At 52.8% G+C, this 23,183-nt stretch overlaps 1 protein-coding gene across 5 annotated transcripts in view; it reads right to left on the bottom strand.

The window, feature by feature from the left end:
• The window catches only part of AKT2 (AKT serine/threonine kinase 2), a 48,183-nt gene extending 29,802 nt beyond the window's left edge, over nt 1-18,381 (bottom strand). Inside the window, exons 1-2 of one of the 5 annotated variants that reach the window (XM_074314319.2) lie at nt 18,172-18,381; nt 15,843-15,962 (exon numbers count right to left, since the gene is read on the bottom strand). The gene's annotated coding sequence lies outside the window, so the exon portion shown is untranslated. Of the gene's footprint in view, nt 1-219; nt 366-2,630; nt 2,772-9,030; nt 9,054-15,842; nt 15,963-18,171 lie in introns of those variants that run through there. The other 4 variants (XM_074314318.2, XM_088800159.1, XM_074314321.2 and 1 more) reach the window with 4 other exon arrangements.
• Nucleotides 18,382-23,183: the final 4,802 nt, after the last annotated feature.

Raw genomic sequence — 23,183 nt, 5'->3', positions numbered from 1 at the left:
CTTTCCCTCCCTCTCTCCCTCTCTCTCTCTTTTTCTCTCTCTCCCCTTTCCAAACCAGGGAGCCACCAACTTGCCACCTTTAGCAAGCCAAGTACCCCTCCCCCTGCACAAGGCCACCCCATGTCACTCCCTGACCCTCAGGCCCCTCCTTGCTCCGCCAAATGACCAAGGAAAGACAGATCTCAGGTACCCCAGGTCTTGAACAAGAAAGCAACCTACTGCGTAGGCACTTGTCTGTGGCCTAGCAGCCAGTTCTAGGGGCTCGATCAAGGCCCTGGTCCCTTCTCCAAGACCTCCAGACCTCCGCTTCTGTCCTCAGGGACCAGCAGCTGATAGACTGACAGACGCCGAGGCTGCTGCTTCTGTCTCAGGTTCCTGGGCGGAGGGGTGAAGGGCGGGAGGCAGCCGCCAGCTGGGCCCCTACCTGGAGCCGCAGGCCTGGACGGGGGCCATGGAGCCCAAGACGCCTTTCGCCTTTCCTGGCCTGGGGTTATTTGCGGACAGCAGGTCAGGAGCTACGGTGGCCCCCAGAGAAGTGGCAGCTGGCTCTAAGGACACCATGGGCATCAGCTTTCTCTCGTGCCCCAGGGGAGCTGGTGGGCTGGACACACTATTGCCTGGCATGTGACAGTGGCAGGCTGCCCGGCTGGGCAGAGGGAAGGAGGTAAGTGGGAGGAAGCAGGGGAAAGACAAGATGGACAGCGACGGGGAAGTAAATAGCGGGGTGAGAAATCACGTTCCGAACTCCAAGCTGCAAAGGCAGAACCAGGAGCAGCAACAGGGGCTCCCTCCCCAGCAGGTATAACCGGCACCCTAAGGGGCTCACACCCCAACACCCAGAACTGCCAGACCCTCAACCCTAAATACCCCACCAGTCTGTGCTGCGATGGCTAATGTGACCAGTCTCTCCATCCTGCCTCCCTAAGCCTGGCCCAGGTCCCGCACTATCCTCTCCCAGCAGGGTCCCACCCCTCCTCCTTCCTGGACTCTCCCCCTCCGATCTGTCCCCGATTCAGAAGCTAGGGGAACCTTCAAACCTGACCCTGTCCTTGCCCCACTGGCCTCAGAAAAGAGCCAAGCTCCTCGGCTTGGGATTCCAGGCTTCCAGGCCCTTCAGGACCTGGCCTCTGCTGGCCTGTATTCCACTGCCTCCCAACCCTTCTGACCCGGGTGACCCCAGGACCCATGCACCCAGCATCCTGACCACCTTTCTCACCCACCTCCCCCTACCACCCAGGTTCTCCCTGGGGTCCCAGCCTCTGTTCTCAACCCCTACACTCCATCCAAATATGGCTCTGTCCCTCCCTTTCTAGGAGCCAAGAGGCACCTACAAAGTCCTCAAAGCTAATGACCATGACAGCGGTTACACCTGGCACTGCCCACCCCTCCAGGCCCTCCCACCGACCTCCACTCTCTGCTCCACTTGGGTCCCTTAGGCCCCTCCCTCTGACCTCCATCCCCCATACCTTCGAGAGTGCTCCCTCCTCCCTGAGGTCTCAGCTGAACCAACGCCTCCTGCAGGAAGCTTGCTGACCTCAGAGGCTCACTGGGTGCTCTGTGTACTTCCTCAGCCAATTCTCCCCACATCCATAAATGCTAACACAGTGGGTCAGCACAACATCTGGGTATCTGGTGAGGACACACTGAATGAACCCAAGTCTCCCCAACAGACCCCCAGCCCAAGACCAGACACAGCAATGGAAACACTTCCAGAGTTTAGTCATGCCATCCATTTTTTTGAGAGTGTCCTAAACTCCTGACCCTATCGTGGGGGCCAGAGACAGAGCGTCCCTAAGACACAACCCCTGCCTTCAGGAGCTCACATTACAGTGGGGAAGGCAGACAAGGCACTGATACATAACAATGGCGTGTGTCGGAGAGAGGTGCTGAGAAGAAAAATAAAGCGGAGGAAAAGGACAGCAGGGAACAGGGCTGGGTTAGCCACGTGGTATGGAGGACATGTGAGCAGGGACTGAGCCCTGCTAACATGTAGGGAAAAGATTTCAGGCAGGGGAACAGCAAGTGAAGCAGGAAGGAGCTTGGTGAGTGTGGAAAACTGCCTGCCAAGGGGCCCAAACGGCTACAGGGTCAGGAGCCAGGAAAGGTGGGTGGCGGAACACTCGGGGCCTGACCACTGTGGCAGGGACTAAGGGAATTCCTCCCAGACATAGGGACTGACACCGCACTTTCCCCCATAGGAGCTCAGTTTGGAATAGTTTCCAAAGATCTGGGATGGACCCGAAGTCCAAAGGAAGAGCAGATATAGAAGAAAAGGAAAGGGCCTGGTGTCTGATCTCGGCTCTGCCCTCCCCTCCCGGCCTGGTGGGAGGAGCCTCCATGATTCAGCAGCACTAACGCACCCACTGTGTGCAGAGATTTGGCCTGCTGCCTCGCCCCCAGCCAACACCTGAACACAAGGCTGCCATGATCAGAAAAAGAAAGGTGAAAGAAGACGGGGATGGCCGAGAGTGGTCAGGGTCGCAAAGTCCGAGAGCCACTGCCAGCTGGTAGCCTTGAGCCGGTGCTTGAGCTCCCGTGGAGTCGGTCCTGAATGCTCCCAACCTCCCCACCACAGGGGCAGCAACCACGCCCAGGGGAGGGCAGAGGCTCCGAGAGGGGAAGCCGGTTACCTTGGGTCTCCCAGCTGAGCAGTGGTGGAGGCCCTGGCCGCTGCTCAGCACACCAGAGCCATGTTTTACACTCCCCTTTCAGCAACTAAGAAGCCAGCAGTAGCTTGGGCAAGGGGGGTGTTGGGGGGGGCGGAACTGAAGATCCCAGTGTCCTGCCTGGATCCTGCCCCGTCCTCCCACCGAGGGTGGCGCCTCAGCTGAGGTGTTTGTGACGCAGTCCTGCTGTGATGAAACACCAGGCACTGCAGCCAAGAGGATGGCCTGCTCCCTGGGGAGCTGCCGGTGGAGGACACCCAGGCAGGAGGACAGAGACCAGCCTCTGGAGGCCGGGTGACCGCACTTGGCCTGCCCTGCCCCGGCCGCCGCACCGCAGGCAGCACGCCCCATGGCAGGGAGTACCTGCATGACCCCTTGCTGCTTCCTAGGGGTCTGGGCCTGGGCTGAAGCTGCAGCCAACTAGAGGTGAGCCACCTGGGAGGCAAGGTGAGAAGAGCAAGGACACCTCACAGGAGAGGACACCCACGCAACCAAGGACCACACGCAATCTCATTAGTTACAGGGAAATCCAAATTAAAACCACACTCACCAGGATGGCTAAAATTTTAAAAACTGACAAGGCAAAGTGCTAACAAGGATGTAAAGGCATCACTATGAGTAGGAGACTCAAATGGTCAACCACCACAGAAAATTATTCGGCAGAAAGAATTAAAACTCAATATATGCCTACCCATGGCTCAGCAATTCCAGAGCCCCAACAGAAATGAGTGTATTTGTTCACCAGAAGACATATACTAGAATATGAGGTCTGACAATTCAGTTCACAAACTTGTTGCACCAATGTTGCTTACATTTTTTGATATCAGAGGGATTATTCATTATGAATTTGTACCAAATGGACAGTTAACCAAGTTGACTATTTGGAAGTGCTGAAAAGGCTGCGTGAAAAGGTTAGACAACCTGAACTTTTTGCCAACAATTCATGGCTCTTGCATCACGACAATGCACCAGCTCACATGGCACTGTCTTTGAGGGAGTTTTTAGCCAGTAAACAAATAACTGGATTGGAACACCATCCCTACTCACCTGAACTGGCCCCCTATGACTTCTTTCTTTATCTGAAGGAAGACATTTTGATGACATTCAGGACATCAAGCGTAATACAACAGTTCTGATGGCCATTCCAGAAAAAGAGTTCCAGAATTGCTTTGAAGGGTGGACTAGGTGCTGGTGTCATTCATAGCTTCCCAAGGGGAGTTCTTCAAAGGTGACCGTAGTGATATTCAGCAGTTAGGTATGTAGCGCTTTTTCTAGGATGAGTTCGCAAACTTAGTTGTCCGACCTCATATTCACAGCAGTAATACTCACAGTAACCCCAAGTCTGGACACAGACCGGGAGTCCACCCACAGGAGAATGGATAAACAAATTGAAGTAAATTCAGAACACTACTTGGCAATTTAAAGGATGACGGACTCCTGCTGCATACAACAGGGAACAAGTTTAAGAATGTGACACCGAGTGACAGAAGTCAGACACAAAATGATGTATCAAGTAAGGGTCCATTCACAGCAAGTTCAGCACAGGCAACGTGACACTGTTTAGGGATGCCCTTCTCACTTGTAAACTGTGCAGAAAATCAAGACAACGAATTTTCAAATGTCAGGAGAGTCGTTCGATTTGGGAGTAATGGGGGGTGGGGGGGTGTGCTTTCAGAGCTGACGATGCTCTGTGGTGATTACACCAGGGCTTTGCTTTACAGTTATTTGTTATATTGTACTGTATAAAATTGGTTTAACATATTTTTCTGTGTTTTATGAAGTAACTATAATAAAGAACCCGAGTTTGGGAGTCCAGAGGATACAGGGGAGCTGAAATCAGGCCTCCTGGCTTCCAGGGCTGCCCCCGGCCCCAGTGCTAGCCTGCCTGGATTCTCCCCTCAAGATTAGGTCACCAATGAATAAGGAGGAGGAATCCGGGGTCCAGAGGGTCTCAATTTCAGTCCCAGGCTCTGCTGCTTTTTGGCTGTGTGGCCACAGGCAAGTGACATCCTCTGTGTACCACAGTGATCCGCTGTCCAAATATCCCGCTGGAGAAAGGACAGGCACCCAGGAGAGTGGAGGGTGGCGCACTGCCATCCCCACAGCCTAGGGAGGGGGCTGGAGTTTGGGGGGTATGTTTAACTCTGCACAGAAGAAAGCTGAATGGCAATGACATTCGCTGAGCTCAATGGTCGTCTCTGAGCAGGGAGGGGAAGGCCACTGGACAGGGGTCCCTGAGTGGGCTCTGCCTGTACCGGCAAGGTTTTCTTTTTTCAAATAGTCACTGAGTACATGGGTATCACTGACGTACTCTATCATTATGTCTCAAACACTCTATAACAAATTATTTTAAAATTTCTTTAAGACATTTTTATTTCCATCTGTCTTATTTCTCAATGGTTTCCAAACCAGCTCCTTCAGAAGCAGCATTCCCATGTCAGGGTCAGACGCACAAGAGGCAATTTACAGGACAACGCAGGGCCAAGCAGGGAGAGGCCCTGGATGACGGTGTGGGCCTAGCTGGCGGCCTCGGGAAGGCTCCTTCCAAGCTTGTTTCCTCATCTGCAAAATTAGTCGTGTGGTTCAAGCCACTTAGGCGGAGTTGTGAGGCCTAAATGAGCTCCAGGGCTTCTGCCCTCGCCGCTCCTACAGCCTGGGATCCTAAGACCACCAGAGTCACAGCCCATCCCTCCTCTTCTCAAACCCTCCCGCGTCCCCCTCTAACCCAGAGTGAAAGTGAAGTCCCTCCCAGGAACCCTATGAGGTCTTCACTGTCGCCCCTTTACTTCTCCAAACACACTCCATGTCGGTGGGGCCTGCTCCTGCGGCTCCTGTGACACAGCAGCACAGCCCGACCTCAGGGATCCACGGGGTCCTGCCCCACTGTCATCAGTCTGCTCACGTCACTTCCTGTGAGAAGCCTTTCTCACCTCCCTAGACAAAAGTGTGTCCACCCTACCGCCCCTGACCCTTTAATTTTCTCCATAAGCACTTATTGTCACTGACATGACTGTGTCTTTTCAGCTGTTTACCAGTTTACTGTCGACCTCGCCCTGCTGTGGTGTCAGCGTGGTAAGGACAGGGGCTCTGGCGTGTCGGCTGGACCTCAAAACCTTGCATGGTGCTGGGTACACAGTGGGGACTTAACATGTATCTGTGCAATGAATGTGTAATGAGTGAAGCTCTGTGCCCAGAATAGGCTTAAAATAAGTTCAATTCCTTTCCTTTCCATTTGTCAGGCCCTTTTTCTCTCGCCCCCTCTCACTGACCTGGTTTCTACGCCAGACGGCACAGATGGGAGGAGGGAGGCAGGAGGCTCTGCATCTCCTGGAGCTGGAGACAGTGGGGCGGGGGCTCCTTCCTGGCACGGCGACCCCCCAGGAGCCTGTGTCTCCCGCCCTCTAATCAGCGCCTCACCTACAGCTCCAGGAGGGCTTGCTCAGGAGATAAGTTCAAAGACAACAGGAACCTGTCCTTCAACAGGCAGCAGCTGCTTGTGGGAATCTGGGAGGAAAGGCACATGGAGCGGGCGGAGGGAAATGACTCCCGTATTCACCAGCATCCGCAGCTCTGTGAACTGCTCCCTCGCTCTGTGAGGGCACTTTAGCAAAACTGATAACATGGAAAACACCCATGTCCTTGGAGGAACTTCTGCAGCAAAAGCTTCTGCCAGTGCACAGAGGGGTTTCTCAACCCCAGCACTAGTGCTGTCTGGGGCTGGGTAATTCTGGTCGAGGGAGCTGTTCTGTGCTCACTCTACAAGCGGGTTAGCAGCTCCCTGGCCTTTATTTGCTAAAGCCAACAGCACACCCTCCCCCGAGCAGGGACCCCAAAATGGTCTTCAGGGGTGGCTGGTTAGCTCAGTTGTTTAGAGTGTGGTGCTGATAACACCAATCGATCCCCGCATGGGCCACTGCGAGCCGCACCCTCTTTAAAAAAATTTTTTTTAAATCAACGTCTTCAGGCATCACCAAATGTCTCTTGGGGGCAAGCCACCCCTTGGCTGAGAACCGCTGTTCTGAGGGTCCTCTTGCTGGCACAGTGAAACCCTGGTAGCCACCTAATGCCCACAACAGGGGTCTGATACTGTAATAACGATTAATATGACGGTAGTACTAAAAGGAGGGAATGCCTTACCGCATGCCAGGCGCACCGAAGTGCTTTGTACATGGGAATTCTGCCCTCACAGCACCCCTGTGAAAGGCACTGGTACTATTATCTCCACTTCAATGAAAAAACTAAGTCACAGAAGTGAAATGACTTGTCCCTATCAGCCGATGATCAGGAAACACAGCTGGCTTGGGACCCAGGCAGCCTGGCTTCCCCACCACACTGCACAGCACACGGCCTGCGAGTTAGGCAAACGCAGATCCAGCTCCCTGCTCTCCAAGTCGCAGTTTCCTCTTCTGTGCAGTGGGGCTGGCAGCAGGGCCTCCACCACAGGCTTGTGGGTGGGGAGGACTCCGCACAGTGCCCAGCCCTCAGGGAGGGTCCATCCAGTGGGCAGAGCACAGCACAGCCATCCAATGCACAAGAACCAACGTCCCTGAGCCGACACTGCCCTTCAGCATTCAGTGCGCTCACGGAACAACAGAACATCCAACCTGATCCCTTTTCGGTACCAAACAGGTACACACCATGTCATCTCAATTCTCACGTGCCTATTTTTTCACATGCTGACATTTCTGAGATTGCAAAGCATCTCACAATTGATGGATAAAGTTCATCTAAAGCTTCCTTTTCAGGAAAGCAGTTGTTCGATCAACAATGGACCTTATAGGGAACAGTGTCACAGGCTAGAGGGCAAGCAGAGGGCTGCTTAATCACCACATGCAGACGGAATTGTGCCAAAGGGCCCACGGGGCAGAGTAAAGGGTACAGGAGTCAAGGTGGCCTCAGGAAGCAGATGCATTTCAACCTCAGCCCTGCCACTTGCTGTGTGACCTTGGGCAAATCACTTCCCCTTTCTTTGCCTCAGTTTGCTCATCCATATAGAGAGATGACATATAGCACATACCACCAAGGCTACTGTGAGGACTAAATAAGCCAATCCACACAGTCCTTCAGACAGAGCCCAATACAACCGCTGCTCAACACCCGTCAGGTGTCACTATTTCTTCTGATGGGTGGACATGGGGACCTTTCCTTCCTACATTACACATTTCTGTAACCTGAATTTTTACCGATTCAGACTCCTTGGTAAGAAGACGGCATTAAAGCTATTTTTTCCCTCTTAAACACCACACACTCCCCCCAACTGCCCCATCTGTCTACTTGAAACAGGTAGGACTGGCGGCAGGCTGAAGATGTGGGCAGGTTGCAAAAGATACCAGGACGAGAATAAGCACCAGAGCAGATTTCCTTCTCTTCCCTGCCACCCCCCGACACCTTCCCCCTCACCCTGCCACCCAGGGCCTACAACACCCACAGAAATCACGTCAAATATTTGAGTCTGCCTGGCTGTGGGCTCCCAACATACTGAGGGCACCATGCCAAGGCCAGAGGGACCCTCCAAACGCAGCACTGACCTTTCCCCTGATTGGGGACCACGTCCAAGGCCCTATGCAGGCTCCAGGGGCCTATGTGAGGTGGCCCCTGCCTTTTTCCCAGCTCACTGGTCAGCGTGCGTCCCCTCAACACACTTTCCTTCTCAGTCCCCTGCACCCTCCTTGCTTTCTCTCACCCCAGGGCTTTTGCCCACGCGAGTCCTCCCCCACTAATCACCCACCTTCACCTGCTAAAGCCTCGTTTCCTCAGGGAAGCCTGCGCTGGGGCCCCTGCCCGAATCAGACCCTCGAAGCTCAGCCTTCCTGTCTCCGCACACACTGAGCTCTCCTGTGCTCAGTCACCCGTACAGTTCTCTAGGTAGCAGCACCTCCCCACTGACCTGCGAGCTCCACAGGCAGAGAGAGTCTGTCCTGGTCCCCTCTGGGTCCCCAGCCCCACCCAGCACAGAGCCAGGCCCACAGCTTTCATTAACGCAAGGTGGGGGTGGCAAACAGAACTACAGCTTTTGAGCTCAGAGTTCTGTCAAGTGAAGGTGGAACAAAAAATCCTGCATTCATTCCTTCCACAAAGATGGCACCCGGGAGCAGTGGCAGCACTGCTCTGGTCACCAAGGGGGCAGCAGTGACCAAAACAAACTCCCTGCCCTGGGGGAGCTTACTGGGAAAGGGGGGTGGACAGGCATTAAAATAAATAAGTTAAATAAATAGGCAAGTTGTACAGTATATCAGAAGTTGACAAATGCTTTGGAGAAAAGCCGCCTATGGCGGACTAGGTGTTGGGAAGAGGGAGAGGTTTCTGATTTAGTATAGGGTGGTCAGAGAAGGGCTCGCTGAGATGGTGAAATCTGTGCACAAACCTGCAAGAGACGAGGCAGCCACGTGGAGACCTGGCGGAGAGCAGCACCAAGGTGGTGCCTGCGTGAGACAGTCAGGAGGCGGTGGAGAGGAGTGAGGCACATACGGCTACAGAGGAAGCTGGGGGCCCGGCTGAGCAGGGCCTGGCAGACCACTATAAGGGCTGTGGCTATTTCTTGTAGAGATGGGGAACTGCTGGCTGGAGGAGGGAGCAGCACATGAAATCCCCTGGCCCCAGTGAGGCAGGGCTGTATCACAGCCTTCTTCTCCAGGAGTTATCCCAGGAGAAGCCCCGTACACTGGCCTGACACTCACCACCTGGCCCACTTGGGAATCACAAGGACCCATACTTTACAGATGAGGAAACCGAGGCCCGGAAGGATTCAGGCCAAGGCAGCCAGGACACAACAAGAAGACTAGGTCATGCTGTCCTAGCCCTGAGTCTCTTCTACCTCCCTCTGCCCTTGCTCCCAAGAGACTGAGCCCCTTCCCTCCCCAGCCAGCCTGCTCTTACCATCCCTGACACCCTGCAGACCTAGGCTTCCCCCAACCACACACACACGGCCCCTCCAGTCTGGCTAAGGGGTGCCCCCCTCACAGGCATTGCTCCACATCTTCACCTGCTGCCTCCCCAGCCAGGAGCTCCGAGACAGGGCCTGCTGGCCTGAGTCCCATCTCATCCCTAGGACATCTGGGAGCAAACAGGCGGGCCCTGCACATGGCCTGGATAAACAGCAACCCTCACTGAAACCCTGTGAGGCAGATGCTGTCACTATCCTTATCCTTCAGAAGAGGAGACTGAGACCCAGAGAGAACAAATCACGCGCCCAAGGCCACAGGTGAGCGCAGGAGATCTAGCCAACAGAACTTTCTGTAATGATGGAAATGTGGCTACTGTGGCTAGTGTAACTAAAGAACTGCATTTTCACTTTGTTAGTTTTAATTATTTAATATTTAAATGGCCACACACGGCTAGTGGCTAGCAGATCGGAGGTGCAGCTCTACAGAACCTCTGCCAATGGAGCAGCAGGAACCTGAAGGCAGGAGGAGGGGTGGGGGTGAGGCGAGTACCATGACGGTCACAGGACTCAGGGGCCAAGGAGAAGCTCCCACTAGACACCATCGCTCCCGAGCCCTGGCCCTCTCAGCCCAGAGCCAGAGCAGGGCTTGGAGGCCCGAACCCAGGCCTGGGGGCCGATCAGTTCACACCCCGACTACCACTTCCAGGCTGCATGGGTCACTTCTCTGAACCTCAGCACCCTCATCTAGGAAACGGGATCTTAACACTAGCCTGACCAGAGTATCCTTACGTCATTTCAAAAGATGCTTTTTCTTAACTATCCAGGGTCGGCCTGGGGATCCAGTGAGATAGGCTTCCCTCACAGCTGGATGAGACCAGCACTTTGGAAGACAGGCAGCAATTACACAAAGGCCAACTCCGAAGCCAAGGGCCCGCACGAGCCTCAGCTAGTCAGAGCGGTGGCAGTGACAGCTCTGTGAATACTGTCACTAGTTGGTCAAAGGCATCATCCAGATGATTCATGACATGCCTCTATTAACTTTCTGACAATATCACCTAAATGAAAACACACAACCAAAAAAAGTAGACAACTTGCAGACACGACCCCAAAACCCATGCTCACACCTGCCGCCGCCACCCCCCAGGTCTTTGGACACTAGTTTTGAGAAGCACAGCCATAAGGGAGCCCAGCCCTGTCTGCCAGACCTGGGCCCTGCCCCCTTCCTCTCGCCCCTGCTGCAGCCACTGTTCCCACCTCATCAAGGCACCCCCACGTCAGGGCCTTTCCCACGCTGTACCCGTGTGGCCCACTGTTTCCAACATTCACATTCACGGCCTCATGTCTCACCTCAGGAGCCTTTCCCAAGCGCCCCTCCCGCCAAGGCCAGCTAGATCTCTGTTCCCTTCCTCAACCACACCAAGTGCTATTTCTCTGCCTCCTCCACTAAGACTGCATGCCACTCGCTGGTGTCCAGAACTACACATGGCACGTAGCAGGTACCCAATAAATTACTTGGTCAAAGAATGGAATACACAAATGACCAAAAAGAGCCAAGGCTGACTGCAGAGTCCCGCTGGGAATCAGACCCCAAGGCACGGGGTAGGGGAGTGCCTCCCCCCCTCTTCCCTTCCCCTGGCTCTGGGGCAGGAAGGGGCTGGCCAAGGCCGGAGCTCCACAGGCATTAGGCAACGGAGAGAGACAGCCCATCTCCCAAGCGGGCATCAAATGAAGTTAATCGTGTCATTTCTGGGACAAGTGAGGCCTACTTTGTGCCAGCTGGGTCTAGAAGAGAAAGCAGAAAGATCATTAACATAACAGTAACGACCTCAGAAACAATCGCCAGGACATTGGTCAGAGGCAGAAAAGCCAGCCTTAAAAAGCCAGACTCAACCCCAGATAGAACTGGGTTCAAATTTCACATCTGTCACGAACCAAGACTTTGGGCAAATCCAATTTCCTCCCTGGGCCTTCACGTCCTCACCGGTGAAATGAGGAGATTAGCTGGGCCAGGCTCCCGGGTTATGCTGAGGATTGGCGAGCGCGCCCCGTAAAACCCTGGGGCAGTGCCTGGCACAGAGAGGCCACTCTGCGGGTTCTCAGTAACAACGCGGACTTCCTGTGTAGCTTTCTGCACCTCACTGTCCTACCTGCAAAATGGGGGTGACTACTATCCACCTCAAAGGCTGCTGTGCGTCTCAGCTCACACACGAAGTGCTCAGAGCCATGTCTGGCTGAGCCGGGTCTCACTGATGGATGTGATCAATGTTTCCGACCGGAGCCCTCCCCGGTGGGAACCTCAGTTAATTGGCCTGCCACCCCCTCCCAAGGCTCCAAACCCAAACCTGCTCTGCCAACCAGCAAGCCCAGGCTGGCTGCATCCAGAACCCCTTCTCTGCTCTCAGGTGCCCAACCTGACGACCTCCAGCAGCAGCGGCAGCAGCAGCTTGGATCCTTCGAGCACCTTCTCAGAAGGCCCCACGCCAAGCACTCTCTAACACATTATTAGTTCCCGGATTCCTCTCTACAGACCCACTCAGCAGGGATGTTCCCATTTCAGCTGAGCAAAATACACCTGAGAGATGAAATAAGGTCCCCGGGGTTTCCCAGCAACCAAGGGAGGAGCAAGGAGCAGGGTTCACACCCAGGCTGGCTGCACCCCCCCCCCCCCCAGCCCGGACCACTTCGCAAAGACCCACCAGATGAAGATGACCTAAAACCAGGCTAGGAAGGTCTGGGGAGAGGGGCAAGGTCTGGGGCAGCCGCCCCAGTCCATTCAGAAAGGGCCCACGAGGTGGCAAACCAAGACAGGCTTGGATTTCTGGCCTCACCCTTAGAAACAACATCTGTGGACGAGCTTCCTGGGCAGAACAGCTAGGCTCAAGGAACTTCCTGCGGGGACCTCTGACATGTAGTCTCCCCTCAGCCAGCCCCGGCTTGCTGTCCCTTGCCTCAAGAACGCAGCGCAGCTGGGCCCTGCTGTGGGTGCCGAGTTGGCAGTGGGTCCTGCCCCCAAGGGGGCCAGGCTGAGATCCCACCCCGCAGCCCTCCCACACCGACTCCTCCACTCACTCCCTCCTGGTGCTGCTCCCAGGGCTGTCTCCCCGAGCTGGGCCTCTCACTGCTTGGCTGGTTGTCCAGAAGAGCCTGCCACGGAACCACCCCACCGTGCAGCCCAGAGGCCTGCTGGTTGAGAGCCTTCTACTGAGAGTTCTTGGGAAGGCGAAGAGAGGCCCAGGGAGGGGTGTCCCTGGATCCCCAAGAGGTTTGGAGATCAACTGCAAAGGACACTCTTTCCATCCTCCCAATCCAAGGAAATTCTGGGGACCCCAGGAGGTTTGCTCTGAGGGGCTCCAGTCCTTCCGGGAAGACACCCCTAACGGGCCTGGGAGAATCAACAGCCAGGCTCCTGCTCACTGTGCTAAACCTTAGGTTTGAGGCTCAGATACGGGATTAGAAGCTACCCTCACCCATGGTTACCGATTGCCTTCCTGGGCTGGGGACTCTGGAGCCAAACTGCCCGAATTCAGAGCTTGGCCCCAACACTGCCAGTTTGTGGGACCCAGCACAAGTTACCAAGGCTCTCCAGGCCTGTTCTCACCACTGCCAGGTGGGAATCGGAGCTGATTCCTCTTCCGTCTGAAGGGTCTTCACTCAAGTCCTCCCAGGGCTCCTTCATTGCACTCTAGTCTCTACCTACACGTCACCTCCTCCGGGAGGCCCTCCCTGACCATCCCAGCTAAAACATACTAATATCCCCACACTCTTTCCCCTGATCCCCATTCTCTTTGCTTTCATAACATTGATCTTGATTTGATGTCCTATCATAGGCTTGTTTACTGGGTAACTGTCTCCACTAGAAGGTAGGCCCACAGGCCTAGTCTTCTAAATTCTAGAGCAGTGCCAAGAATGGCATAGGCCCTCAGGCACAGAAGCTGAGCAGAAGGCAGATTCAGCAAGTGTTTTGTTTTGTTTTTAATCGGGTATTACTATTACTACTGTTCTGCATGGTTACTTGATATTAACCCAGCTATTTGGGTTGGGGAGAGTAGGAAGCAAATCAGCCCACTGACCCCTCCCCCCATCTGTCCCTAAAGGGAACAGCCATGAGCCCTGGGGAACACGGTGTGAAAACCACAGAGGAGGGAGGCGACCATCAGGCTTTTGCAGTTTCTAAGGCAGAGATTCTACTCAAGAGGGAAGTGGCAGGCCTGTGAAACTCCCTGACCATCTCTAAAACCTACCCCCACCCCAGGCCTGAGAACCTCTCTTATGGAAAAAGGCACCTGCTAAAACCCTAAATCTAACCCAAGTTGCTCCTTAGGCCGGACTGCAAGGCTCTGAGTAGCCCAGCCCTCGGCCACCCCCACCCCCACCCCCTCTCTCTTACCCTGTCCTTGCACCTCACCAAGCTCTGCCCTCCCTGTGACTTTTGTACTGTGCCCCCCCACACACACCCCAAGGCTGTTTGTTCTCCTGTCTCCTTGTCAATGCAGGATCAGCTCAAAGGCCTTCCTGACAGCCCCGCTAAAGAAGCACCAGTCACACCTGATTTTAATTCACTGCCTAGCCCCTCCCTTTCATTTGCCCCCCTTTTAGTAAACCAGTTTAGGATTTGTCTCCCTCAGCTCCATGGGGGTAGGTCCTTTGCCAAGTGCACCCCTGTATCTCCAGCACCTGAAGCAATGCCAGGCACGCAGTAGGTGCTCAATAAATGGTGGTGGATGAACGAAAACCTTTCCTCAGCTCTGCAATGGCTTTGGGATCAAATCTAAGCTTCTGGACCAGGCCCGCCAGGCTCTGCACAGCCTGGCCCGACTCCAGGAGCACTTCTCCAACTCTCCCTGCCCACCCTTCCGCCTCAAGCCTTCAAAAGGGCTGTTCCTAACCTGGGTCAAGGCCATTCCGACTACTCCTGGGGACTGTGATGGAGATACAGTAAAAACATGTATAGGAAGAGGGTTTAGCAGAGGCTGACATCCGGAAAGGAGCTGGACTTTTGACCTGTGAGGGGCTCCGGGCAGCAAATGTGTGGGAGAGTGAGAAGACCTGGCTGCTGCATTTGCCGGTTTTTCTTTGGATTATACATCCCTCCCACTCCTAACCCTCATCTGGAAAATGGAGATGCTAATTTCAGCCCTGCCCTCCTCCTGGTGTTATCTGTCAAGGCTCTGTAACCTGGAAAGGGCCTTCAAAATCCCAGCAGAATGTGAATCACAACTGCTAACATATCCTAGGGCTTACCACATGTTGGGCACTCTTCTTAAATACAGTGAGAGCAAGAAACGTTTACTGGAGGCTTACTGTTATGCCTGCCCAGTTATAAGTGTTTGTCACAAATGAGCCCATTTAACCTTCACAATAACCTATCAAGGGAGAATTATCATCATTCTATGACACAGATGATGAACTGGGCTCAGAGGGGTTGAGGAACCTGCTCAAGGTCACACAGCCAGTAAGTGGAAGGGATGGATTTGAACCCCGTGCTCTGAATCACTTCAACGCAGTTCTTCATGGAGATTAGCTACCAGGACTCCAGATTTCTGGATCCTGGCTGGGCCAGGCTGGGAGGCTGGATAGCAGGACACCCAAGAGGACTAAGGGTGAGGGGTAGGGAAGGGTGGATGCCCTTGGGACTGCTGACTGGGCATTTACACAACGCCAGCCACCATTCGAGAAGTTTCTCATGGATTAACTCAATCCTCACAACAGCCCAATGTGGCTACTGTTCTGAGCCCACTGCACAGAGATGAACACTATGGCCCAAGGTCACACAGCCAGAACGTGAAAACACAAGAACTTGCATGCACGCCCACTATACCATCCTTGTGCAGGGACTTCTACCACAGGTCCCCTGGTAGCTGTGTCACCCTCTGCATATCGCTCTTACTGTCTTCTTCTGGCTCCCGCACACACTCTGCCCCGGGTTCAAAGATGCCCGGCCCAACTCAAGACAGACCAGATTTCATCAGCAAGCCCAGAAGAGCTGGCTGGCTGCCGGCAGACATGCTCACAGCAGTCCTAGGCTCTGGGGACGAGAACAAAATGCCCATAGGTGCAGCTGGCAAGGTCCAAGGCAGGGGCTTTGAGGTGACAGAGACCCGCTCCAGTTTGGGACTCAGTGAGCAAGGAGTACCTGACACCAGAGACAAGCTAACATGCATTCAAACCCCAGGCTGGGCCTCTAGGTCTGGTAAACCTAGGGCAAGGCAATTCCTGTTCTGAGCCTCAATTTCTGGCTCTGCAAAATGGACAGAAACACCATATCCACCTCTGGGTGCAAAGAAACCACCTACTTGTTGACAAGAGGTACAACTTTGAGATCCAACGGTGACAGGGGTTCACAGCTTTACCACTTCTTGCTGTGAGACCTGGGGCAAATCATTTCACTTCACAGCAAGTGTCAGTTTCTGCATCTGTAAAACGGGTATCACATTTCTCTCTGCCTCATAGGGGTCTACAAAAGGGGCACAACCATACCCACCCCATAGAGCTGTTTTGAGATTTAAATGAGGTCTTGTATGTAAAAGGCCTGTCACATGCCTGGCATATGGTAAATGTTCAATAAAAACTGGCTATTCACTAGCTCTGGAAATGATTTGCCTCTATGTGCCTCAGTTTCCCCTTCTAAAACAGAACATCATAACAGTACCTATGGTTCTAGGATGTATTCAGCAACTTAATCCACGTGAAGCACTCTGAACAGCACACAGAATGCATTCAATAAATGTCAGCCATCCATCTCACAATTGTTTTTATTGCTGCTGTTAACCCCATCAGGCAAAGCATCTAAAACTGGCAGGAGACCAGAAAAACAAACCCTTAGTGGAGAAAAACTGTAGAGCCACCACGGCCTCACAGCGACTCAGGGACCTTTTTCTCCAGGAACCGCCACTCACAGGAGCCAGTCAGCGTGCAAGCTGATGCTGTGGATCAGAAGCGACCATCTGTCCCCTTTGACCACATCATCGGCCCATGTTAGTTGGGTCAATCAGGGCCCGCAGCCAGCCCTCTGGGAACTCCAGACCCAAGGCAAAGGTTACTGGGCAAGCCAAGGTCACAAGCTGGCCTGGAGAACAGGGACAGTGGCCTCACGTTTGGGGCTGGCTACTCCAAGCATCCACCCAAAGGCCACGGTGAGAAACCAGATCTGTGGGGAATCTGGCTGTCCCAAATCCTTCAGAGCAGTTTTCCTCCCTGGGTCGGGTTGGCACCCCCCACCCAAGTCCCCTTGGCCTATGCAAAGAGGAACAGCTGGGAAAACAGTGCTTAGCCTCATTGCGGACTAATGGTGAGGCCAACTGTTATCGCCTGATGGGGAGCGTAAACATGATGGGCAGCTGGACTGCTAACCCAGAGAGACAAGCAGCCTCAAGGAGAACAGAGGGGCCTGCGGTGGGTGGTGCCTGGCCCCTTCACACCCACCACCAACCAAGGTTAGGCCCACAGGCCTGACTTAACTCCCCATGCTTCTCTGGGAGGGGAAGAGGAACAAGGTTGAATGGCAGCCCATGGAGGAGGACCTCATTACCCCAGTCTGGACCCCTTGCTGAGTCCAAGCAGCCTCCAAATCAGAGGAAGGGGATCCTCAGAATCCCAAGGATCAAGATGTCCCCAGCCACCTTGTCATAGGAGAGAGGTGTCCCTCCAAACGCTCCTTCCTCCCAAGTCTTAAGCAGGACCGGGAGCACACAGCTCCTTAAATCCAAGCTCAATAACCCTTCCCTTCCCTAAATGGAGGAAAGCTCAAAACACTGCAAACATTAGTTTCTAAGACATCTCACCCACCCCAAGTAAAAAAAGACTTGCCACAGAGGTGTCACACACATCTTAAAATAAGGAGTAATAACATGAAAGGGTTCTGGGGTAAACAGCAGTCCAGTGTCCGCCCAGTTCCCCTCAAAGTCACCAAGTTCAATAAAAGTGATCCTCCCTTCAGCTAAGTGTAAACCCCAAGCCCCACCCACCAAACTTAGGAGGCAGAAGCCCCTCCTCATCACTTGCATTACAACCCTCCCAAAATACTCCCCTGAACACCCACGTGGGCCTGTCCCGTCCCTCAAAAATTATAAACTTAACAGCCCTCCTCCTTTGATGTAGCGTTCTCTATGTTCTAAGGATGGCTCCCCCCAGCGGTATAACCCACACGGCACTACCCCGGCCATACTTGGTACAGCTCCCTCCCCAAAAGCCCCCACCTCGCTCAACGAATTATAGGGACTGCTCCCACAGCCCCAAATAGGTACAGCCCCCTACACTTGGTAAGGTGCGCCCCCTCAAGGGTTCAGCGCTCGCCCACCAGGCGCGCTCTCCCTTCACACCCCGTGGGTTCAGCCCGCCCCACGCACATGCTGGGGTCCGCGCCCCCAGCCCTTCAGTGGTACGGTCCTCGCACTTTGGTAGCCCCTCGCCGCTTCAGTGGTACCGCCCCCCGCCCCCGGCCCCTCAGGGTTAGAACTACCACCCCCGCGCAGCCACCCCCACTCAGTCCCGGAAGGGGGGGTTCGAGGACCGCGGTCCCCGCCCGGCCGGCACTGGTGGTACGGCCCAGCGCGGCATTGCGGGGGGTCCGGACGCGACCACCGCGGGGGGGGGCCGCTCGGGGACACGCGCTGGCGCACTCACCTGTCACCGGCGGCCGCCCAGCCTCTCCGGCGGGGCTCTACTCCCGCCCATCGCCACGCTGCGCTTGGTCCCGCTCCTGTGTTTCCTGGCTGCAGTGGCAGCGGCGGCGGCGGCGGCAGCGGCGGCAACGGCAGCAGCAGCGGCGGCAACGCCTTCTCCGAGCCAGACCCAACGGCTCGCGCGGCGCGGCCCCCCCGCCCCCTCCCCCCAGCCCCCGCTTACCGCCCCCTCCCACCCTCTGGCCGGAAATACCGCCTTCTCCTGCCACAAACAGGAACTGACGTAAAAGCGAAAGTTGGACTCGGAGAGCGCTAGAGCGCAAGCGCAAGGAAGAGGCGAAAGCGGACTCCGAGTAGGGCGCCTGCGTACAATAGACACGTTTGGGCCGTTGTTGGTTAGGGATGGGCCTCGCGCAGGCGCCGGACGGAAAGAAGAGATAGGCGTGAGCAGGCGCAGTAGGACCCTGACTGACGCCCGCTTTCCCTAGAGGCTGGTCGCAGTGATGTTTCCCGGCAGCCCCTGGTCCTTATTTACATACGCTTTGATCTCGTTTTTCCCGGGTCTGACTTTTCCTCCCAGGTTCCGAAAGCCGGTGAAGAACTCTGGACCTGGAGTCAGCAGGGGCTGCCTTTTCAATATGTTCCTCATGGTTGAGCTCAGGCTCTGAAACCACACAAAGCCAGCTTTGCATTTTCTTCCTCGTGACTGGGCAGAAGGCTCCACCGTTTTTTCTGTGCCTCAGTATCCACATCTGCAAAATGGAAACGATCATACCTGCGTCACTGGGCGATTGGACTATTTTATGTAAACAGAACAGTTTATGTCAATTAGACATCCCCTGACTCCAAAATATTCGTATCTGCTTATCGTATATATGCAATTAAATATGGGATATAACTTTTTTATGGGGTAACTTGGGCCGACAAAGGCCTTAAAATCACCCAAGAAAAATTTTGCACACATCCTGGCCAAATTTATTAGCTGGTGTACTAAACAGCTGTGAAACATCTGGCTCCCAGTCCCTTCTCTCGAAAGGGTTGGGTGGGGCGTGTTAGCTTATGAATTTGGGTTCCAGTATGCCACACGGCTCGGCAAGTATGTATTGGTTAGTGCATACTTTTTCTAGAAGGCCTGGCTGGGAGTTGAAGAATCCTGGGTCCACCTAAGTCTTTGAGAGTGTGTCTGGCAGGTGCTGCTCTGCGGTGGGCCTTAGTTTCCCCATGCGTGAACCTAATGCTAGAACTAGCCCTTAGCTAATGAATGGGTTTCCAGCTTGGAACTTGCTGCTCTGTATTTCTAATTCGTCTTGCTCCATCACAGTGTTGATAACTCTGACCATTGCCTCCCCTACCACAGTTCTGGCCATTTTAGAGTCTCAGTGTCTGGTGACAGGGCCGTCTCCTTTGCTGCACAGAGAGCCCCAAGAAGGAAAAGACCAGGACTGTCTCAGTCATCACTGCATATCTAACTGCCCAGCAAAGGCCTGGCACAGAGTGGGCCCTTGGGGAATATTTGTTTCACCCTTCTGCTCTAATCTAGACTCAAGGTTACTGTGGCCTACCCTCTTCTTTCCTCTCCGTGCTGAACAGCTCACAGCCTATCCCTACCTCAGGTCTTCCTGTTGAGTGGAATCCCTGCCCCTCCTAGGGTAAAGAATGGAGTATATCACTGAAACCTCCCATGTGCTTGTGTAGAAACTCCCTGGGACACTAGTAATGACTTTCAAACTATTTTAAGGCCTGGTACACACATATGGGTACTTATAGTATAATGAAACAAGTGTTACGAAATTCTATTTACTCTTAAGTATGATGCACTCTAACATTTAATTTTTTTCAGTGCAGTTTGAGATTCGGCTGAATTGATTTTCTGACCCACTAATGGGTCATGCCTTGCAGTTTGAAAAACACTAGTCTGGGGGGTGAACAGCACTCACTGGCTTTGGAGATGGACAAGCCCTAGATCTAATCATGCCTTTCCTGTGTCATCAAAATAGCTTCACTTCTCTGAGCCTGCTTTTCCTCGTTGCAAAATATCAATCGAATTCATTTAGCAATTGTTAAGAGGCTGGGTTCTTTTAACGTCACACCAATGCTGTCAACACCCTCTGGGAGGTTAGTGCAGCAGTATTTGTCCCAGAACAAGTTAGGGGTAGAGGTAGGATTTGAACCCTGGCAGTCTCATACAAGAGCCTGTACTTTGAACTCATATCATGCAGGAAAGTATTGGCCCTATTTTTGTCCCGTGTTGCTTCAGCAAACCACTTAATTATCTTTTGGGGGCCTCAGTCTCTCAATTTCCACATCAAGGGTGATTGAGGAGAAAATTCCCTAAAACCCCAAATTGTTCTCTACCCTCTAATCTGTTCTGTGAACTCCCCGCCCATAACTATAAATATGGGCTGCCCGTGCATTTTTCTGGGGAGAAGGGCCGGTAGCTTCTCATCATGTCTGCTCAAAACCCTCGATTCAGAAAAAATGATTTAAGAATCCTGCCCTGAGGGACGGAGAGAGCATCTCCTCAAAGCTCCCTTCTGTCCCCAGGTAGCAGACGTCAGCCCCTGGAGCCCATTTCAACCCTTCTCACGGAGACTGGGTTCCCAGTGGTGACTGGACAAGCTGCATGGACCAGCTCTTAGGATCCCCAAATGCGGAGGCTTCTACTCCATCCCACAAGGGCTGAGGGTCTATCCCAGATAGTGGTGGCAGTGGCCATGGGGGCAGGGGAACCTCCCTGCCACATGGGCAATTAGGAAATGAAAGCAGAGGGAATCAGAATTCTCCCTTTCTTCATCCTAAGCAGAGTGTTTTCAGGGGAGAAAGTCCACAGCATTAATCCGATTCTCAAAGAAGTCTGACACCATTTTTAAAAAGTTTTTATTTAAAAGCGTTTCCCACATTATACAGAAATGTTGAAATAATATTTTTGACTCCCCAGCCAGAAGTTACTAAACTCCACCCTAGATGCTACTGTGTTGGGAAGATCCTTTTAGAGTCATTCTAAGTGTCTGGCAGAAGTACAGATGAACCTCAAGGATTCTATAAATGTTAGTTCCAATTTTCTTTTTATTGAAATTTGTTTCTTTCAAAAGTTGTAATAGAAGACACCATGCCTAGTCAATATTTTAACACGTAGCAGATTCCCAAAATGTTTCAGTGGTTGTGCTAGGCTACTGCACTTTGGGGCAGACTTTGAAATGAAGCTTTTTCTCCCCTCGGTAAAACTGAACACTTTGTTGATCTGCTCGGAACACATAGATGGCTTCCCATCCCACGTGGAATAAAAGCTAAAAGCCTCACCATGGCCTGCAGGGCCCTATGTGAGCTGCCCCTGCCAATCTTTCTAACTTCATCTCAAGCTATTCTTGCCCTTGACCACCATGTGCTAGACACACTAAGCTCCTTTCTGCCCCTCCAGAAAGACAAGCTGTTCCCACCTCAGGGCCTTTGTATTTGCCGTTCCTTGTGCCTGAGCTGTTCACCCCGATCCTGATCTTTGCATGACTGGCTCCTTCTTGTCTTTCGGAACTCAGTTTAAATCTCACCTCTTTAGACACTTTCCCTGACCATCCCACATCCAAAAGAGTTAGGCTGTCACTATCTCTTTAGCACATCCGAATCCCCTACCTAGCACTTAACACTAAAGAATATTTTTGTAGTTTATTTTGTAACTGTCTTCCCCAAACCAGAATATAAATTTTCCCATGAGGGCAAAGACCTTGTCTTGGGCACCACTGTTTCCCCAGCCCCTAGAACAATGTCTGCCACATAGTTGGGGCTTGGGGAATCAATAAATATTTGTTGACTGATTGTGGTTTTGATTAGGCAGGTGAAAGCTCTGTACCGAGGTGAATTTTACTTCAGGTCTGAACTTGTCTACTTAGAAGTCTCCGTAAGGCCTATTTTGCAGAAGTAAACATAGGCCCAGAGAGGGGAAGTCTCTTGCCAAACATCACACAGCCAGAATATTGCGGCACCCGGATGCATTCCCAAGGATGTCTCAGGCCAACCTCACACTTTTACCCACTGCACTGGACTTCACCTGTGTGGGTCCAGATTTGAGATAGCAAAATATTGTATTATGCTAAGTTAAAGTATGTGGATTTGAAACAGCAACATACTTAAAACATAGTTTTCCACATTATGAAGAAAAAGAGATAATATGAATATCACTCCTTTTTTTTTTTAGGTCATCAAGAAGGGCATCAATCATTTCACAACGATGTGACTTATAAACGCTATTCAAGCTATTGCCACAAGGTGGCGCCACACGCGCTGGCCATCCTCGCTGGCACCCTGCTGACCAGCAGGCATCAAGATTCCCGCAGCAAGCTGGGGGGCTTCTGTGTGGTTACTTAAAAGGAACTGACACGACTCCTAAAAGCAACACATGGTCCGGAATTGGATTCTGAGCCGGGGACGAAACGGCAATAAGGAACATTATTGAGACAATGAAACTGGGGGTTAGATAAGAATATTGTAACCATGTTAAATTTCTTGGTTTTAATAGTTGTACTGTGCTCATGAAAGAGAATGTTTTTGTTCTTCGTAAATACACACGGAAGTATTCCATGGTAAAGGGGCATCATGTTCTCCAACTTAACTCTCAAATGGTTCAAAAACACAACCCACGTGTATATATACTTATAGAGGGGAGGGGGAAAGGAGGGAATGATAAGACAAATGAGCAAACAATTGGCAGATGTGGACAAATCGTAGGCAGGAAACCCTCGTACTATTCTTGCTTCTTTTCTATAAGTTTATAATTATATAAAAATAAAGAGTTACCCAAAAAGCGCTTTTTCGTAGCCTATGAGAATGTCATTAAAGGGTTCTTTATGTGGTGGTACTAATGCTGGTGCTGAATATCTTCCCTGAAAATCATCAATTGCAGATAATGTTAGATAACAACACTGTGCCAGGCACTGTTTGAATTGACTCATTTGATCCTCATAGTCATCCTGTGAGGTAGGTGCTACTATTACTCCCATCTTAGTGAAAAGGAAACTGAAG

This window comes from Rhinolophus sinicus, chromosome 8, assembly GCF_057876585.1.
Source record: "Rhinolophus sinicus isolate RSI-liver-muscle chromosome 8, RSI-T2T, whole genome shotgun sequence".
In the NCBI taxonomy this organism is placed as follows: Eukaryota; Metazoa; Chordata; class Mammalia; order Chiroptera; family Rhinolophidae; genus Rhinolophus; species Rhinolophus sinicus.
Note: the sequence above shows the minus strand (reverse complement) of the source record. Positions and strands in the feature narration are given on the sequence as shown.